The following is a 20,887-nucleotide window of genomic DNA, read 5'->3' as shown; positions in this document are numbered from 1 at the left end:
GTTAAGTTTTCCCTGTGGCAAATCAGAAGTATTACTGTATTTCTCTTTGAAGACCTGCAACTCTGTATGTAATCTGTCAGTGTGCCAAAGTGATTGGAAAAAATCAACCATGATTTGATAGAAACATCATGATTAGAAGTACCTCCTTTCTTCTATGCTGCTACAGCACATTCATGTGCCAGCCATGTCCGAAGAAAGCCATCTGCTTCAGACAAGGTCTCTGTTCCCAAGCCCAGGTTTCTGCTCTTGTCTATTACCCGTTATCACAATAAGCCAAATTCTCCAAACCCTGGATCAGAAGCCGGTAATGTTTTGTCAACGTGAAGGAAATAGCAGTCATTTGAGACTTAGAGCAACTCTGTGATTTTGAATAATACAGCACATTCAGTGAAAGCATAAAATGTAAGAAAAAAGCCCACAGTAATGACACTTGTTTACGGTTGGACTCAATAATCTTAAAGGTCTTTTCCAACTTAAATGATTCTATGACTTTAAGTTCACAAAGACTGTATATACAAGTCAGTAAAGTACCAACATTTATCAGTACCCAATAGATCACATTGAGAGGAGTAATACAAATATTTTGCAGCTTCGTTGGAGCTCTGTCATACGATTGCTTGCACCACGTAGGCTTTGAGTAGCATGACTAACTGTCAAATTACACAGAGCATCGGTTTATGATGCGAGCATATAACTTCAGGAGTTTGCATTATTGGAAGGAGGATCCAAGAGACCTACACATACGTCAGAAAAAATACCTTTTTCCTATGAAAACAGAGACAAGGTCCAATAACGGAATAAGGATAGAATCATTTAGGTAGACAAGACTGATACTTATACTAAGTATTAGTAAGACAGATCAATCAAATAGGGGAGAAAGCACAGTGGTCCCAGGATTTCCAAAGTGGCTTACAATTCTGCCTGTTCCGACTAGCAGAAGGCTAAACACTGAGCCCTTGCAAAGCAGGAGGGGCTGAGGCTGTGTAAGGCCAAGTCAACATTTCCCAAATTATGCAGCATTTTTAATCTGAAGTTGGAGGCTCCAAATTAGTGTATTTTTATACAGCTGATGATATTATATAGTGACTCTGCTCGTTGTGGAATTGCCATCCATGCCATTACTCACTATTGGACTAGACCTCAGCAGCCTGTGCTGCACTGGCTCTGCTTCGAGCCGCGCTCCAACCTCCAGTGATTCCTCCCAGCTTGCAAGAATACTGAGGAGTCCATGATTTAAGAAAAAAAAAAAGCAGCATTTTTTTTAATCCTTTTCAGAATAATGGCTGAAACCTGTCCTCTTTCTTCTCAATCAGTTAGCTTCCAGCCAGGAAGATTTCACTCCTCCACCTATGCTCCTGTGATGGCATATAACTGCACTGGTTTAAAGAAAAAAACCCTCTGTAACATGTATAAATGCAGTAAAAGAAATTTGTGACAACAGCTGCATTGATTCTGGCATCCAGGAGGAGTTGGTATGCAAATGTCACATACCAGCTCATCTAATTTAGAGAGCATTAGAGAATTGCTTTACCAAAATAGTCACTGGTTTGGGCATAAACCTACAAACATATCTAAGTATGTTTTTTGACAGAATTGAGTATCTAGCTTTGCAACGCTTAATTGTTCTGCTGCTTTGTATTTTTCTTTTCTTTGTTAGTTGGACAGCTGTCAGAAAAAAAAAGGGGGGGAGGTGGGGGGGGGGGAAACGAAATGAAGTGCCTCCACTGAGGCCTGGGATCCACTGCTCGGTATTTTGGTTGGTTACGTGGGTATTTGTTCTGGCATATCCATGTTGTTATCCTGGGCAGGGTATCAAAAATTATAGAGCACACACAACATTTTCCCATCCATTGTTACAGAGCAAACCCTTAGGGCAACGTTAGGCTTATAGCACTGGAGTCCCTCGCTTGAAGCTAGAGGTGATAAATTTAAGCTAAAAAATAGCACATAGTCTCTGCCTCTCTTAAGGAACTTACACAGCTTGGTATCAAAGAGAGTTTAATAAGCTTAGCGATATGTGAAAAGGATTAAGGGTACAGTTGTTGATCCAGCAAATCACTTGATTGTGTGCTTAATTCAATAGGGCTACTCATGTGCTAAAAGTTAAGCATGTGCTTCTGCGCTTTTACTGAGCAGCGGGCACTGGGAAGTGGTGGCATTGTGGTGGGATGGGGCTGTCCTGCAGCTGTGATGCCCCAACTCTCCTAAATACACTCGCCTCAACAGGCATGCAGGGGCATGGCAGCTGCCCTGCCTGCTGCTGCCTTCCCTGCCCTGAACAAGTTCCCAGCACAGGGAAATGCACAGGGAAATGCCTTCCCTGCCCTGAACGAGTTCCTAGCACAGGGCCTGCACAGTGGAAATGCCCTAGTTTTACAGAAATCAGGGAAACTGGGATAGAGACAAGGCTGCCACTCATCTTCCTGCGGACCAGTGAAACAGGGCTGGGAGGTAAAAGTCATATTCAGCCCTGCAGAGCCCAAAGCCTCCCATTCTCCGCGTGGCATATTTAACTACTCTCGTGGTTCAGTTGGGACAGACGCTGAGCAGACAGCCCTAACATAGTCCTCTGCAACACTTCTCCTTGACTGCACTAATATTTGTATTTGAAACCAGACAGGAAAGATCAGCATGGATTCAGGCTCTTGGGCTTCACAGAGGAGGATGTTTGTCACTGAGGAGAAAAACACTGAATGAACAAGCTGATAAATGCACAGACAAGTCCCTGCGAGTATCTCAAGCTGTCCAGCCCTGGAGACAGGGAACCGCATAGAGAGCACACAATCATCTGTTACAATGCAGAAAGTCGTATTTTCACAGCGAAAGGTTACTAGAAATCAAACAACAAAGCTGTCTGCAGCCAAACAGCAGACTGTTGCAGTTGGGAAATGCTGTTGGCAAAGCAACGAGGGGGACATTGAGGCTGTTACACTAAGTGTGGAAACACAAGTCATCTTTGAAGGATCTTGGAGGAGTGCCCTGGGGGAAAGCTTTAGATGTAAAGAGAGAGGCTTTAGAGAATATTATAACTTTTATAAAATATTTATTTTTGTTATCATCCTGCCACACAAACCTTTGACAGAAAATAGGCTTTTTTCCAGCAGCCCAAGAGGACTTATATATGTATGTATTCTTGTCTGGACTATGTTTTTCGCATGTCTGAAAGTGTTATAATTGAAGATTTGGGTGAGCTGTATGTTATACAACATTACTCAGCTGCATACTAAAAATAAATCAGTATAAAAAAAGATAAAACCTCTTTGGATTAGGTATTTTCATCATTCTCTTCGATACCACACCTGGCTAGACTGCTTACCTTTGGTGCTAAATACCAATAAAACCTAAACCATGTGGCTTAAGAAAAGATCTTTTAAAACTGCCATTATTGCTGATTTATTCTTTTCCTACCTGATTGCAACGCGTTATTTTAACTGACAGTTTTATTAACAACTGGCATGAAAGTGTACATTTAGAGCCTCTGCAATGGAGCAGAAAGCTGGCAAGAACCCTTGTGCACATTACACCATTATGGTAAAACCAGTAATGATTATTTTAATAAGTACATTGAGTAAATTTCTTAATTGTTCAAAATCACTTAAGCCTCAGTGAACAGTTCATACTGCATCTCAGCTGCAGTGATTAAAACTGATTTACCAACTCCTCTGAAGCCAGTTGTTTTCATAAGAAATCAGCTGGGTTTTCCTCCTGCTGCTGCTTGGCTTCTGCTTTGCACCCTGTTAAATGGCACTATCCACAGATGACAGCAGAGTTTAATAATGCCTGAAATAGCACAAGCTCATTAGCTAACAGACAGATTCTGCACCCTGTGCATGCTGAGTACAGGGATGCAGAGAGAGTTGGCAAAGGAGCGCTATCCAGATTCACAGCTGGCATACAGAGCCCCTCTGCATTTGAACTTTTGCCAGTTTGTCCCCAAAGAAGTACAAGCTCTGGGATAATGACATGGGTACTCTGCTACTCACTGACACCTGATTTCGCGTTCTTCTCACACAGGGCCATGGAGAATGCTACAGTTTTACATTATCTTCCACGAGCTTATAAAAACTTCTGTTTTCCAGCAAGACATTCTCTATAAGCAAATATCATGGCTCAGACAGGCATGTGCAGGAGATATATATGGACCAGTATTCTGTGGGGGCTCTTCCCTGGCTTAGTAGACCACAGCTAGAAGATGAAGAACAGATTTGGCAAGAACCACCACCACCATTCAGATCTCCAGATGCTTGGCTGGTTTGGGTTGCTCACCCTTTAAGGGTTACAGTGGTTTTACATGTGAGTTACACAACCTACATGGGCCCTGACATGGTAACTAAATCATAGCAGCCAGCAGGGTAGCAATGATGCTGGACTTAAATTCTGGAAGAGGAAAAGCTAAAAAGTTTATTTAATTGAGGTTAATTACATTAAAGTAGATTTGAAGTAAATCAATTAAGTATCTCAGTACGGGGAATGAAGGAAAGAATCCCAGAGCTTTCCAGATCCCCCGTGATGCTACAGAGTGAAACTAAAAAGACAAAAATCTATGTTTCAGCTTTCCAAAGGGAAGCCTGATGAAAGCTTCAGGCAGAAAAATAGCAGAGTAGTTTTCAGCTGGACTGAATGCTGCAAAATTCACAGTAATACAATATTGCCTATTGAAAATAGGCACTTGGACAAACAATTTCAAACTGGGATACATTAAGAAAAAAAAAGTGCTTATTTGATAGGCTGGAATATTTTTCAAACTAAGATAGGACATAAAGTAAGATAGTGCTGAGTAAAGTCAGAACTAAAACCAGAAAGAAGGACAGCAAAAGTAAGTACAGTGAACATGCCTAGAACTTGACAGATTTTTTTGTAAAAACACCTTTTACTCCAAAAATTTAGCATTCCTTGGGCCTAAATGTCTTTATGCAAATAACAGGATATGGAAGTCTTGTCATTTCTACTAAATACTGACCAAATTATTCTGTTTGGCTATGTAAGTAAAGGAAACTAGACATTTTGTCCAACAGGCAAATCCACGCTATTTTTAGCTGATTTCCTTTCCTTGAAAGAAGTATAAATCAGTAAAAGCAAATACAAAGCATTACCTGGAATTTACTAGAATTATCTTGAAATGGAAAAGGATGATATACCAAAAAAGTTTCCATTTATTAGACACTCTCTAAGTCATGGAGCTTTTAACACCAGTTAGCGGCTTCAATGAATAATACATCAGAGGTATACATTGTTCTTGCCGGAACAAAACTCAAGATCATATAGAAGTGTTTCCTACAGCATCAACAGGTGGATGCCCTTGATTTGTATTTGAGGCCAAATCAGAAGATCCTTTTGGTAACCAGTCCGCGTAAAGGCCGGGTGTTCATGGGCACCCATCTATCCTAAGCATGGCTCATTGTGAATGAAGTTCAAGCAGGCTGGTTAGGGCCTGATCCTGAGCAGCAGGCAGTGAGGAGGAACTGCAGCAGATGCAAGTTATGGTGCAGATTATGGGCTGTGCTCACCCGCACTAGTCCCAGGGAAGGAAAAGTACCAAGAACTCTCTGAGCTTCTAAACTATCAAAAAAATCAACAAGGCCATTGCAGCAGCCAAGGATTTCAGTGGGAAATAGGGAAAACCTGCTTTTTGCCAGGAAGAGGAATGGATATGGACAAGCAGGCTGCACCACAGCACCCTTACTGTGTCTCCTGTGGAGGTTTGGGGCTGCTCTCCCAGTCACCTCAGCTACCTCAGCATATGGAAGGTTCTCGTCAGTATAAAACCTCTCTATATAGTGAAATACAAAATGAACATACAAAATAAAGCTTAGCATAGTGATACATGTGACACTTCTTGGTTGTTCAAATTTACTGATGACTTTGTGTAAGTTAAGGAGGTGTCAGAGTGTCAGAAATGTTTCTATCCCAGCAATTCCACAAATGAAAAGGCATCAGTGTTATTTAGGGCAATAAGAATTTGCTGTATAGCTGAAACAGATATTCAGAGCTGAAAAAAAAAGAAATAAACGCAAGAAGACAAGATGTGCAGATGTTCAGATTCTATGAGTTTGCTGCTACACAGTGTGTATATTTACATGAAATAATTAGCTGTAGTCTTGTTTATGTCAAATCCAATTTACATTAATAAACTTCTCCCAGCAAAGACACTGATGCTGTAAAAAGGTGCCCAGAAATGTTAGCAGCCATAAAGATGCAGAGTAAACACTGGAGCATTTAATTAATCAGTTTCTGACATTACCAGGTAATTACAATTTCTGAATCATTTCTTGGATGGTTTTTATGAATATAAATCAACACAACACACAGAGGAACTGCTGGTTGGAGGCATTTGGCTTACGTAGACATATGGCACTTGCATGTGACTCACACTGAGTAAGTAAGACAAGGAGTTACAGCAAGAATAGAAAAACATTCATGGGATCTATTGCAGAGTTAGGGAAATCTAATTCTAAGGTTATTGCAGACATTTAGGATTCATAGATAAAGATGCTTCATTCTCAGAATGTATCAGACCTGTTAACTCACTAAGAATAACCACTGTCATCCATCCTAACAACAAATACCTAGAGACCTGAAGTTTTCTACCATCTTCTTTCACTGCTTCATTATTAATTGTCCTCATGTTTATTCTGGCAATTTCTGACAAGGAACAAGGTACACACATACAAATCAAGTGTATCTTCATGTGGGTTTATTTCTACTTAAAAACCAAACTACATAAAAAAGCAGTAGATGATCATGAGTTCAATCATTCTCTTATTAAAATTCCATCATAAAAAATGTAAAATATATATGCACATACATACAATATATAAATATAAGGTAAAAATCCAACACAAAGCTATAGGCATATCAACCTGATAATCCCATAATGTGTTAAAGGATCAGTGGGCAAAACTAGGTGAGAAAAAGTTCTGAGGATTTCCAGCTTCTGACCCCTGCTCTAAGTAAAGGGTAACCCGGGGTGTAGCAAAACCCAAATTATTGACCCTTGGATGGAAAGCAGAGAAACTGGAGAAGAGCAGAGAGATTTCTTGCTGGTAACAACTGAATTCAATGTGTGTGAGGAAGCTAACCTTCCCTGGCAGTTTTGCAAAGCAGGTTTCCCATACGGAGCTCTGATCCCAACTGCTGCAGCTTTCCGACAACCAACGTCACTGCTTCCAAGACGAGCTCACAGTCCCAGCACAGGACAGGCAAGAGCACTGTGGAACCTGACTTTCTGGGGTCAGCGGATTAATCATAAGAAGTTTGGCATTTCCTGAATGGTGTGTAGGCTAGGCAGCATCATGTGATACTGGTTGGAGATAAACTTTAAGTATACCGGGGATTTAGTGAAAGTAGATTTAGTGCGAGGAAAATATTTCACTCTAATGGTAAGCTATAAGCAGAAAGTTCAGTAAAGGCCCAGAAAGGGAATAAGAACTGGAACATTTGCGTCAGCAACCAGCATACAAGCATGCATTTATGTTGCGTAGGCCTGTTAAATACTTAAGCCAAAGCAGTGCCTTTACTTATATCCACTAATTCTCAGTAAATTCTGGGTGGAGGATAAAGCACAAAGGTACTGAAAGCACAATTTCTTGCCAGGCTGCAACTCCAACCCTGTCATCCCTACCGATGCTGTAAACAGATACACACACATCAGTATGGTACAGTAGTGGCAATTAGCTGCATTGGCAAGATTAGAGCATACAGGGACTAAATGGGCTACAAAATGACACAGCAGACTGCTGCTCGGGTGCAGTTCTCTGCAGGCATGGAGCTCTACATGAGCACAATGCTCCAGCTCTTATTTGCCCCAGTGACAGGCACGTTGCAAGCGACCATGCAGCAGCCTCTGTGTCCTTTTGGAAGGCAGAGCGAGCTGTGCACCAGCCAAGGAAGGTGAGTATAAAAGGCTGCTTTGATGGAAAGCCAAGAGCTAGAGCCATGCTCCCAGAGTAGCTGCAATGCTTGAAGAAGGCATCTTGGGGATGGCCTTTACTGACCTGCAGTCAGAGCTGGAGCACGGAGAGGATGCACTTCCGTAAATATGGATGCACATTGTTGAGTTTAATGTGTAGGAATAACTGAGCCTAACGTAAAGGTTTTCATAAAGTAGAAATTGGTAGTTTTAACTCCTCGCTTATGTTCCAAACAAAGCAAAACTTCCCCCTTTGATTCCTGCGTATAACAATTGTATTAATAATCATTATTATCTTCTGCTTTTATAAGTGGCCTAACACATTATTGTTTTCTTCTGAACGCTGATAACTTCACTATGCCATATACAGAAAGTGCTAAAAAATATATTGACACTACTCAATTTAAAGAGAATCTATTTCCTTTTCACAAAAATTAAAGTGAACCTTTAATTTCATTCAGCATTTTAGAATTCACAGGTATAACACAGTACCAGTGAAATCAAAGCTGTAATTTAGCTCCTGGTTAACACTAATAATTTTTCTGCAGTTGAATATTGCTGCACTGAATTGCAGATCCATCTCAAACGTTATGCTCCTAGAGATATTAGTCACAGTTATAGCAAAACGTTCTGTTTATTCAAATAAGACTGAAAAACTATAGCATGAAAGGCTTGAAAATACTTGTTTGTACATAAATATTCATTGTTGGCTGCCACGCAGGATACATAGTGACAATTCAGATTACATGATAGCTTTCTGTTTTATACACTAGCTTGCCAGTTAGCATTCAGAAATATAACTTTAAAAATGCCCTTAATTTTATGTCTCAAGTAGAAAGTGATAAACTTAGCTGTCAGTGTTTCTTAAATGTGAATCTTTCAATCCACAGGGAACTTAATGTGAATTAACAGTGAGAATATAAACATAAACCTTCATATTTCTGCTAATCTATTTTTTTGTCACTAACTGTGGCTTACTGGAAAAGTTCTTTCAGTATTTAACTGAATTGCATTTTAAAGATCTTAGCATCATCACCTGGAAAATCTACAGCAACAAGTGATGAGCAACTTACTCATCAGTCAGTGTACCTGCTGCTCTACTACCGACTTTGTGATGTTTAGATACTACATCTCTCTCTTAGGGAAACAAAGAAATATACAAAATTTCCTGCAGAAGCCTTGGTTCTCACTGGTCCGAGACACAGCTATGTATCAACCCTGTACCTAAAAGCATTTTTTTTTTTTTTTTTTTTACATGAAGGTAACATCCTGTTACCTGGTCAGCTTTAGCTGGAATTGTGCCAACCTTGATGGAATTAACTGAGGGCATGTCAGTCCAAACCAAAGACAGCCAAGAGATGCACAAAGTAATGAGGTTTTCCTCTCTGCTCTTAATGGGTGATTTTTAGAGTAACTGGATAGAAAGATTTTTAAACACTGGCTTAAAAAAAAAAAAAAAAGTGTCATTTGGGGTTACTAATTATTTTACATAAACACTCTGATACATTCTGACCCCTTGCTGTCATCTACCACTTGTTAAGCATCTCGTGTTTCTGAGTATTCAAAACTGGTGGCAATAATTTATATACAACAGGAGGGTTGAAATACTGCATCTGAACTGTGTAGGCACTCCATGCATGAATCACAGACAATTTGTTGTATGATCCCCGCAAGAGCTGATGATTCAGGTTCATTTCTATAAGCCTTAAGATGTTTGCATGTATACTCAAGATCAGAAATATTTAGCTTATATTAAATCACAGGAGAAAAAAGTACCAACTTTAATAAACTTTAAAAATTAAGAGAGATTCCAACCCAGAAAGTGCTGGAGAATAAGGTATGTGTTCCCTTTCAGATCTTGATTGTCTACACTGACACGCATTTCATACATATGATTATGGAAAAGGTTGATTCATCTGAAAGGCTCTGCCCTGTCTCACAGCTTGGCCAGTGGTAGTATGCATAGTGGTGGTGGGGCACGTCTCGCAAGAGTCCAGATCCCACGGGAAGTCTGCAGGAATGGTAGGAGCTTCTCAGATCTCACTTCTGACATAAAGAGACGCTTACCACATAGATTTGTTTTTAAGGTGTTACAGACATCAAGGTAGTCATAAAACTGAACCATTGTAACCACTCAGCTATACTCATGTAATCTTGTGTGGCTTCACTGTGAAAAGTGCTGCGCATCTGCAAGTCTCCATGATACTGCAGAACTAAACTTATTCATGGGAGGAAAAGCAATTTTCAATCTCTAGATACCGTCCTTAGTAATTCATTTAAAAAGCATTTCCAAAGCCGTCAACTTGGCAGTATTTAAATGAAAATACTTTGAAAATCTCTTGTTTTCCAACAGGAAATGTTTTCAGGGTTTGGCATTTCACATGTATAGAGAAATTTACAGTAATCATATCCTGATGACAAGTCTAGGAGAGGATTTACATCTAACGGGAATGATCCAATTTATCTTTCATACAGTAATACCAAGTGGCTATTGTGAACATTTCATTATCAAAGAAATTAAAGATAACACAAGAAAATTAATGTTTTAAGAGAAAGTCATATGGCCCATTTAACTCCTCTTTTGACTGTCCACAAAATGTAATAAGATAATTTGCTTCTTTTCATATGCCCGAGTAATAGAAATAACACTTTCCATAAATCATCTACAAAAGCTTTAAGAACAAAAGCAAGATATTCAGTATAAAGCTTTCAAATTTCTTCTACATAAACGTATATCATGCGTACTTCAGCAAAACCCTTCTCTAAGAAAAAACCCTTACATGGAATAATAACCTTCCTCCTCTTCTCCTTTCCAACTTTTTTCTGTTTGGATATCAAACATTCTCACTGCACAACAGTAGTGTCCTCTGGTTGTATGGAACTCAATGGAAATTTTATTACCGACTCAAGTCTCACAAACTTACTATTTGGATGTGGAGATGGTGGTACGCTGTGAAAGCACAGCAAACACTCCTAGCAGGAAGATGTCTCAATGCTTTATGGTTGGAGACTTGTAGGGAAGCTCTCAAAAGTTTTGCTGGTGAGGAAAACCAATTCTCTTCTCTCACCACCCCTTCTTCCAAGCACCCTTTATAATTCTGAATCTTGTGAAAAAAAAAATAAATTGTTTGACCAAAAGGTTTTCCTGGTAGCAGTGAAGTAACAGGACCTTAGAATGCTTCCTCCATGCACCTGGGATGTGGCTGAAACAGCCTCCCTGCAGAAAAGGCCCTCCTGCTGTAATCCCTCCCAGTGAGGATGCTCAGGGTGGAATTTCAGATTATGCCCAACCCTGCAGTGCTTACTTAAATGAGAGTATTTCAGAGCTCAGTATGGCCTGGGACTATCAGTCCAGTCACCTGTGCATACGTCACTCCAGCTGTTGAGGGGAAAAGCAAAAATCACAAAGGAATCAAAATAGCACGGGGTTAGATGGGGCATTTAAACACCTGAAGATGCAGATAAACACCTAATGAGATTTTAATGATAATGTGCTCATTCTACTCCCTTGGAGATTTCTGAAATGCCTCTAGACTTTTGGTAAATTTTTAAGTCTGTCTCCCCACTCCTTCCTATGTATCCAACAGGTCTGCTTTTCTCTGAGAGGGGGAGGGCAAGGAAGCCCAGCATATAAATTCCTTTCCGTTGATACTTGAATTCATACCGTGTAAGGTATAAAAAAAACCCCTCCTCTGTACATATTTGAAAGACACAATCATTCATGTGGATAGCTGAATTCCCCCTTATATTACTTTGCATTCATGCATCAGATGCCTGGGGCCAGAAGGACATGCTAAATATGAGTCTCTGTCTAGCCACAGAGTAAATATGGTGCAAGGGGAGGATTAAGACGAGGCAAAGAAGTCTGCCATTTCAGACTGAAAAACACTGCAGGCTCTCCTGAAATGCCAAAAGAGGGAAGAATTTCATAGCGATGATTTGACTGATCTCTGTGCTTGGGGAAACTGAGTCACTGAACAAGTCCTGTTCTCTAAGTCATACTGGCAAGACCATGGCTGAAAGGAAGATGTCCTCAGTCCTTCCAGTCCTTTAGTTTGATTACATCCATCTCCATAACCTAGCATCAAAAACATACCACGTATGGATATGCATTATACATACTCACACACACACGTACAAAAATTAAGCTAATTCAAAAAGTGTGTGTTTAGTTAGGATCCAGTGAGTTAATCTTACAGTCTCAAAAATTGGAGAGGCTCTTTCCAAAAGAGAGTTACACAGTCAGCCTTAACGACATCTTAGGGACAAGTGGTTTTTTGCAGTTTTGAGAGATTGTACTGCCTATGCAAATATGTATCAGCTAACAGATCTCAAGCCATATTGATTTATCTTTTAAATTTTGATGAAAAATACCTTTAGATTATTTGTCTCCTAAAATGCTCTTGATTAGAGCTTCCTCTTTCAAATCTAGTAGGAAGTTATTAAGCAAGCCAGAGATTTCTGCTTTCCACAAATCAGTAATTACTCATTTAGCTATGATTAGTGCTACATGGGGAAAGCTTTGTTTTAAAAAAGACAGCATGCACCTCTTAACAGATATGGTACATCATAAATGTAGCCTGAGGTTGGAATAATGCAGAGATGTACTATTCTCCCAGGAGATCTGAGATTTCCTCCTTATCTAATTTTAATTTATAGCACTCATATGTTATAACTGCTCTATCTGAAAATGGTTATGCACACCGGAGATAGGAGACACATACTAATATCTACTAACAGGAAATTCTTGAACATGATTTCAAACTCCAGAAGTATTTCCTAAATCGGAGCACTAATTAGTTCCACAATGATTATTCACATCCCCTCTAAGGTTTGGGAAAGTTTGCAAAACAGGCTGCTTTCCAGTGGGATAGCACTGCAATTCCAGTGTCACAGGAGTACGGTATTAGGCTGGATTTCACCATTTCTACCACCAATTTACATTATTATTTTCATCAGCATGTATTAGCTCCTAGAGAGACAGACATGGAGCCCAGCTCATGCCTGCAAACGGTTTTTCCAAGACATGACTGGTGACATTTCCCACTTCCTTGTCTATTTTTCTCCTGTTGCTCCTGTTATGACTAAAACCAGAAGGATTATACTTTTCTCAGTGGGAAATGTGTCACCTGCTGTTGAAAGGAAAGCAATTATTGTGTCCTCGCTAAATCTTGGGCCTATTTGTGTAGAGCTTTAGAGCTTAAAAATATAAACATCCCACTCTGTGCCAGTGTAAGTGGTTAGGAACTGCGGAGCCCCAGCTGGGATCCCCTGGATGTCACCTTCAGCGCCTGTTAAGCACAGGGAAAGATGCCAAACCCGAGTATCTTTCCCGTAACTGTGTCTAATCAGTGGAAAGTAAAAGTGAATGATGTGCTCTTAGTTCCTGCACAGGACACCTCAAAATATCACGTTCTCCCTCTGCCCCCTTATTCCAGGAGTCAGAGTATACTTTTCAGCTTTACTCAAACAAGATTTATGTCTGCCCTGCATTTCTGCAGTTGTTTTCACTTCTTTTGTGTGTTTTTATGTGACTGTAAACCTGTCTAACAAAGGGACAGGTATTTTATTTGCACAGTGTCAGATGCTATTTCTCTGTGCAATCTCCCGTTATCAAACAGAAATAGTCTTTTAATAAAAATGGGAAATAAAAGCAACTGGACATTTACATTTGCACCTGGCCAAAAGCAGTAAAATAATCAAACTTACAAAATGTATGTATTTATATATATATAAAAATGTGTATGTGTACATACGTAAGTGTATATGTATACACACACAAAAGGATGTATAGGTGCATGCTAAAAGGCAGTAGTTTTTAATACACAAAGTTAGTTTCTCATGAGCCTATTGCTATTTAGAAATTATTTTTTTTTCCATACAAGTGAAGAAAATGCACATAAATAGTGGAAAAGGAAAGAGCACAAGTATGACTAAATTTAAGAAAAAATAATCTTACGCTAATTATGAAAGGAAGTTTCTGACAGTATTGATCACTGTCCTGGGATCTAGGGAATTGTATCTAGAATCAATTATAGGGAAAGGATCAGCAGCTTCAGTATCGGGCATCATTTCAGAAACAGAATAACTTACGTTGAAATGGACCTCTGAGTTATCTGGTGGAACCTCCATGCAAAGCAGGGTCAACCTCAAAGTTAGATCATGTTAAAGGCCATATCCAGCCGAGTTTTGAATGTCTCTAAGAGTCCACAGCCTCTCTAGGCAACTTGTTTCAGTGTTCAACCACCCTGATGGTAAATATCCCGGAATTTCCCTTCAAGCATCTGTTGTCCATTGCTCGTTCTTTCACCGTGCACCTCCAAGAAGAGATTAGCTCCATCTTTCCCATTACCTTTCCCTTAAGTAGATGTAGACAACAATGAAATCTCCCCTTAGCCTGTTCTTCATAGTCCTGAACAATCCAATTCTCTCACCCTTTCCATCTGCTGTCCCAGGCCCATCTTTGTGGGCAGCTCTGGACCAGCTCCAGCATATCCAGAATGGACTAGTAAGGAATCACTATGCAAGATGGACTCCTCTGGCTTCCCATCAGCTACGCAGCTCCTGCTCTGAAACGCACACCTTCCTATTTATTCTTCAAAATGCCTATTTTATGTTACATTGCTGTGGATATACATAGAGACATACGAATATCTAAATCGTAAATATACATAGCTTCTGAAATCTATGGCAAGTAATGTCACAGAATAATTGTTTATTAAAATCTATAGTGTTTACAATGTATTTTCTATCACACTTCTATAAATTTTGGATAAAGCTAGTTGAGATCAAAGCACACATACAAATTTTCAATGAATACACATTAGGGAAATTTTACCTCTATAGAAGCTAGTGCCAAATAGAGAGATTCAGAGAATAGTATTTACATAATAAATTAAACATCTTCTCCAGTTCAGGTACAGAATGTAGGCTGCTCCTTCAACAGCAACTGAGAACTGGTCACCTATTAACTTTGCTGTTGAAATGCTATTGATGTGGAGATAGAAACACCGTTTACTTGCTGATAGTGTTTGGGAGGATTCGGAAAGGCCATGAAGTGCTCAAATCCTTCGCCAATTCAGAAGGCTGCAGCTGGCATGAATTACTCACTAGACAGTGTACAGCATACATAGTAAGAACACTGTATAATACAGTATATGCAGTATTGCCCCAGCTTTTCTCTTTCTGTACCACAAAACACTTTTCTGAGAGAATTCTTTTATCACAAAATTAAATATTGTGCTTTAATATAGTTTACTACTAGGAATGACAGAGGAAAGTTGCCATGGTGAAACCAACTTTCTGTTCACCTAACTTTGGTGATCCTTATCTGGTTTTCTATAGCATTTCTGGTCAGATGCCTAGAAACAGATCAGTGAAAACCAGAGGGTACACACCACAGATCATATATCCCTTCACATGATCTGCTAGAAACAAGGGCTTTTAGCATTTGGCTAAATTCAAACGCTCTGGCATATGCATAGGTAACTGTTCAAAACTGCAGCCCATGAACTAAAATGGTATTTAATAGCTTGACCTATAATATCTTTCCTAAGCCGTGACTTTGAAAATAAATACAGCATGTGGTCTTTGCTGAGACATACCAAAAGATTCAGTGATAATTCAGTGAACACAAGACTGGGTGCTTCCTCTCCAAATCACTTTGTATATGAGTTGCCAAAATCTATAACATATAGATATTTTATTTTATTTTATTTATTTTATTTTATTTTATTTCTTGTTTTCATTTAATTCTTTTCTTTTTCTCTTCAAACACTCTGGAAAAACTTTTAATTCCATATTCATTATTACACACACTTTAATCAGGGAATCTCAGTATGCCCTGTGAAAGTTCATGAGGTTCCCTATGACTCTTGAAATAGTGCTTTGTATCCTCTGCTGACTTCATATGGCTTTCTAATGTTGAGGCACAACTGTTATCATAGTCATATCTACAAGAGATTTGTACTGGAGACTACAGAAGAGAAATACTGTATTTCTCTTCTTTTCTCAGCTGTGGATAAAAATGGTACTAGACCACTAATCCTTTCTATATGGGCAGATGGCCGTTTGATGTATGTACTCATCTACAAACAAAATTCAGAAATTCATTTGGTTTTATATCCATTCATTATGTATTACTGGTCTCTCTTCATTTAACATCAAAAGTGCAAGTAAGAAGACTGCCTTTCTTTATGTTAATTGTTCAGTTGATTACTCATGAATAATAACACTTAGCATTTATATAGTTCTTTACGTCTCTAAATTATTTTATAAATCTTGGTTCATCAAAAAGTCAGACTTCTTAACAGAACTTACCTTCTAGGAATACTGTCTAACCAGAAGAGAAAAAAGAAAAGTGTCACAGCATTCTTTGTTAAATATTTAGTGGTTAAAGGTACTAAAGCATGAGCTTTGACAAGGTTTTGCATTTCAGTCTTATGTCATAAATTCTCTTCTGCATACATGAAAACAAGCGGGCTACGAAGGGGATGAGAAATGAGAGAAAGAGTAGGAAAACATTACGCCACTGAAGATTAATTTACTGAAGGATTTTATAACACACCTAGTGTTACCTGGGTGCCCAGTACAGGTCAAATGTTAGAACAAACTTCTGCTGTGTGGTGGTCCTATCTAAGGCTAACTTGACCCACTTTTGAAGGTGAAGACTAGTCATGGATAAATTGCATGACTGTGGCTCTCCATACTGCTTGCTAAAAACCTGCTGCTGGTGTTGGGCAGATTTTTGTTAACAGATTCAGGGTAATAATCTTCCAAATCAATGCCCCCACACCCTCACCAACTTAAAAAGCTTCTTGCACCAGTTTTCTTTGTATATGGCTGCTAAATTACCCAATGTAATGACCATAAGTAACAAAACCAGGACTCCAATGAGTACACTCACAAAGTTATAGGTGACAACAGAATGTCTTTGCAATAGGAAGGGGACAAAATTAAGCAGAACCCTGATGTAATGTTACTCAGCATCTATGTAATTCAATGCAAGTGTTCCCTGCCAGATACACGCAGGCAGCTGACAGCCTGGATGTGTGTTATGCCTGACACATGCTGTCAAGAACTTTCCCTTTGCATTATTTCAAGTAAATTAAATTAAATACACATCAGGGTGTCTTGTTAAGAAGTATTTTGTATATAAGAAAGAAGAAGAACAAAGTATATTGCGTCCCAGTATTTGAAGGGTGGCTACAAAGAAGACTGAGACTCCCTTTGGAGTCGCATGGAAAAGATGAGGGGTAATGGACACGAGTTACTCCTAGGGACATTCCAACTGGACACAAGAGAAAATTTTTTCACAGTAAGAACAATCAGCCATTGGAATAATCTCTCTAGGGAAGTGGTGGATTCCCCAGCACTGGACACTTTAAATATTCAGCTGGACAGGGTGCTGGGACACGTAGTCTAGGTCATGCTTTGCCAAGAAAAGTTGGCAAGGGATCAAATGATCCTTGAGGTCCCTACCAACCTGGTATTCTATGATTCTATGATTGTAAGAAGTTTTTAAGCATGGAGTTTATCCAAGATCCTGCGAACCCAACTTTTATCTAAAAGAACCTATTCTCCTCTAGGCAAAGCAAAATAAATATAGGTGTGTGTCTAAATGGAAGATGGCATATGTCTAGATTTGTATGAGAATAGATTTTGCTGAAAAAATTAGGCCTATCCTAGAAGTGGTCACTATGCCACAGAGCAGTACATGGAAATATGTTTATGAAGGAATCCTAGTCCTTTCTGTAGGGAATCAAGCACACCTTCATGCTAAGAACAGGTGCACAAACAGACACATAAAGGGGCCAATGCCTTTTTTGATTGTTGGTCCACTATAATTGCTAGGGCTGCGTTAAGTATATGCTGCTGGGTCTATGTATTGTGACACAAGTCAGGACCAGATGTGCTCCTGCCAGCTCACACCAAATACTAGGTGACTGCAGCTATTCTCTACCTCAGTGCTGCATAAGAAAACTAACTATTAAAATTTATCTTCCGTGGAACAGCTCACTTGAATGTTACTTATTGTTCAAGCATTTGCCAGGCTGAAAATTCAAGTTTAAAAAAAGAAATAATTTCTTGATATTAGTTGTACAACCAATGTTTTAACAATTGTAAAACCACTAAAGAATTGCAGGCTTCAAAATGTGCTATTTAAGTGAGGCAATTAAAAGCAATGGTTCCGTGTCAATGACAGCTTCTAGGGGTTAAACGAAATAAATAAACCTATTAAAATAAGTGGATGCTTAACCTCAAATCTTCACACGATGTTGGGTATTATTTAGAACATTTCTGCTAGTTTGTAAATGACAATGTCATTGCAGTATAATTTTCGTCATTAACTGTCCAGAAGTCAAGAAGACTCCAGAGACGTAAGGCAAAACACAGCCTCATATCTTTAAGAGTAGTCAGCCCAGGTTGCAGTTACAGTTATACAACCTTTCAATCCAGTTAATCTAGTTAGAATTTGACTTAAATGCAGACGCCAGAATGTCATCATACCACAACTTTCACATGGTGACAAGCACAGATATCATATGTTATTACTAAGAGTTCAAAGCAAACTGGAGGAGCAAATACAAAGACACTTCCTTACCTAACCTTTTTCCATATTCCTTTTTTGTTTTCTTAGGAACAGCTTCATGGGAAGCTTGTTAGAAACTGCTACAGCAAACAACCAGCCCTCCAGCAGACAGCAATATGTCCTTGGGTAACAGCTGTGAGATCATTTATGATATTCAAATATGTAATACAAACCCAGTTGGTTGGGGTTATTTTTTGTTGGTTTTTTTTCTTTTTTTACTTGGAAAACAGTTTTGGGAGTGTAAACAACTGCTTTCAGAAATGCTTACATTATACTAAGTAATCTTGTTTTTTCTGTGATGCCATTGAGTATGTGCAAATACCTGAATTCGTCTACATCTGTAGAAGAATTTCTTCATACAAGCTTATAATTTTACAGCACCTCCCAAAAATGTGCAGGAAGAAAAGCCAACAACCGAATTTTGCATAAGCAATGAGTGATACTGAAGTTTTCGGTCTGGGAATGGCAACTTGGAACATTTTAAATGAATCTGATTTTCTGTTTCCTTTATATGTCGCAAAAGTCAGGGCTCATTAGGGGATCTCCAGTCAGATACTTAAACTTTGGAATTATGGAATGGTCACTTAAGATTCCTTGAGATTAAAGCCTCATTTCTTTCATGGCAATGATTGAATAAGGAGGAAGGAGTTAGGGGACCACAGCAACTGGAGATGCAATTCTAGGGCCATTTTCAGTCTGTGCTGGCAGATTCTTGTCCCATGCTGGCAGAAAACTGCAGAAACAGAAACAGAAGTATATGCAATCATTTGTAAGAACAGGACTCTCAATACAGTTTTCTAAAGGAATACTTGATTTCCTAAAACTTTAAATCTTTCAGTTTTGGATATATTTCTGATCTTCTTTGTTTTAAGCAGGTTTTATTGCCACAGTAGAGATATAAGTCTTCTTGTGAAGTTCTGAAGCACATTAGCCAAAACCTGAGTACTGTGAATATTTAATTTCATCCTGATGGTTGTTAGGTTAAATATTAACATGCAATAAACCACTATGCTTAAAGCAAATGGTAACAATTTAATCGAAAAGAAGTAATTCAAGTGTCTAATTTCTGGTTTGCTCAATGGAAAATTTGGTCATTGACACCACTAACAGTAAAGTGGTTGAAACAGCAAGAACAGTAGCAATAGTCATGCAATCCAGCTGGACCATAAACACTTCAAAAAACCTACTTTACCAAAAATTTTTTTTATTAAATGAAAGTGGTTTCCTTTTTTAAATAAAGGATATAAATGAATTAACAGCCCATTTTAGCCATCTTGACATTATTAGTTTGTAGGATAAATTGTGCAATGTACCACTTGCATTATAACTTGACAGAGAGTCTTGTACATTACAAAAATTTAGGCTCCTGTGCATTTTTTTTTTTTTTTTTTTGTTTCATTTTAAAACTAGTCTCATGGGCTTTTGCTTACTAAAAGTACATTGCTCTAGTTGTAAGTCATAAATAAGCCTGGGCTTGGGTCAGGGCTAGCAGAGGAATCCTGGGCTCCAGAGGCAATGAAGACATGCCAACGACATTTGACATCCTGCAATTTTTATGCATGACTTCATGGGGATGGGCGGGCTGGTTGGTGTGATTGCAAGCAGTTCAACAAATTTCACTGGAGAGCCCTGGGAGCTTCATAAGAGGTAATAAAGTGCAGGCATTCAGAAAAAAAACCGCTGAAGGCAGATGGTTAAGATCTCAGGAGGAACTTTAAATTACTCAAGAGAACCCCATTATAAGTGAGCACACCCTTCAAAACTGGCCTCTTCTGAAAGGCTTTTAATCTCAAGCTGTCTCCAGACTTCCAAACGGAATAACCTGACAGCTTTCCATCTTCCTATTTTCCCTAAATATTATGTGCTATTTCCCTAAATACTATGTTCCCATTTCTTTGAACCAAAATGCCTAGAAGATCATGCTGAAGAGAGGACAGAGCTGAAGAAGTTTGAAGTCCTTCATTTTCAGTAGTTCCTTGCAGGGCTTGTGGTAATTAAAAGGTATCACTGAACCCAGCTGAATTTTATCTTTTGTTCAAGCATGTCAAAAATTTCTGTTCATGAGAAGTCACCAATATATACTGTACTGCTCTCTCCTTCCACCAGAACAAGAACAGAGTGAGTAGTAAAACACGTACTAAGGCTACAGCAACTAGATCTGCCAGTGCTGTTGTCATCAAGGGAACTAGATGCTGGCAAAGAGCAGGTGGCTCATACTGTCAAGCTCCCATTTCTGTAAGCCCTGTTTCTGTGGGGTAGGAGTGGGTTTAGACTTTAGGTGGGAGGTGTCAGCACTCCTGAGCACAGGTTCATGTAGCCCTTTCACTGAAGGGTCAAGTTTTCAACAAGCTCAGAAAGGCCTCAGGTTTCATGGTTTTATGACCTTT

General features: G+C 39.0%; 1 protein-coding gene across 11 annotated transcripts in view; it reads right to left on the bottom strand.

Moving 5' to 3' along the window:
- NCKAP5 (NCK associated protein 5) overlaps positions 1-20,887 on the bottom strand; it is a 408,143-nt gene that overhangs the window by 253,045 nt on the left and 134,211 nt on the right. The window lies entirely within an intron of this gene.

The sequence above is a fragment of the Strigops habroptila genome, chromosome 5 (genome assembly GCF_004027225.2).
Source record: "Strigops habroptila isolate Jane chromosome 5, bStrHab1.2.pri, whole genome shotgun sequence".
In the NCBI taxonomy this organism is placed as follows: domain Eukaryota; kingdom Metazoa; phylum Chordata; class Aves; order Psittaciformes; family Psittacidae; genus Strigops; species Strigops habroptila.
The sequence above is the reverse complement of the archived record's forward strand: the minus strand, read 5'-3'. Positions and strand labels throughout refer to the sequence as shown.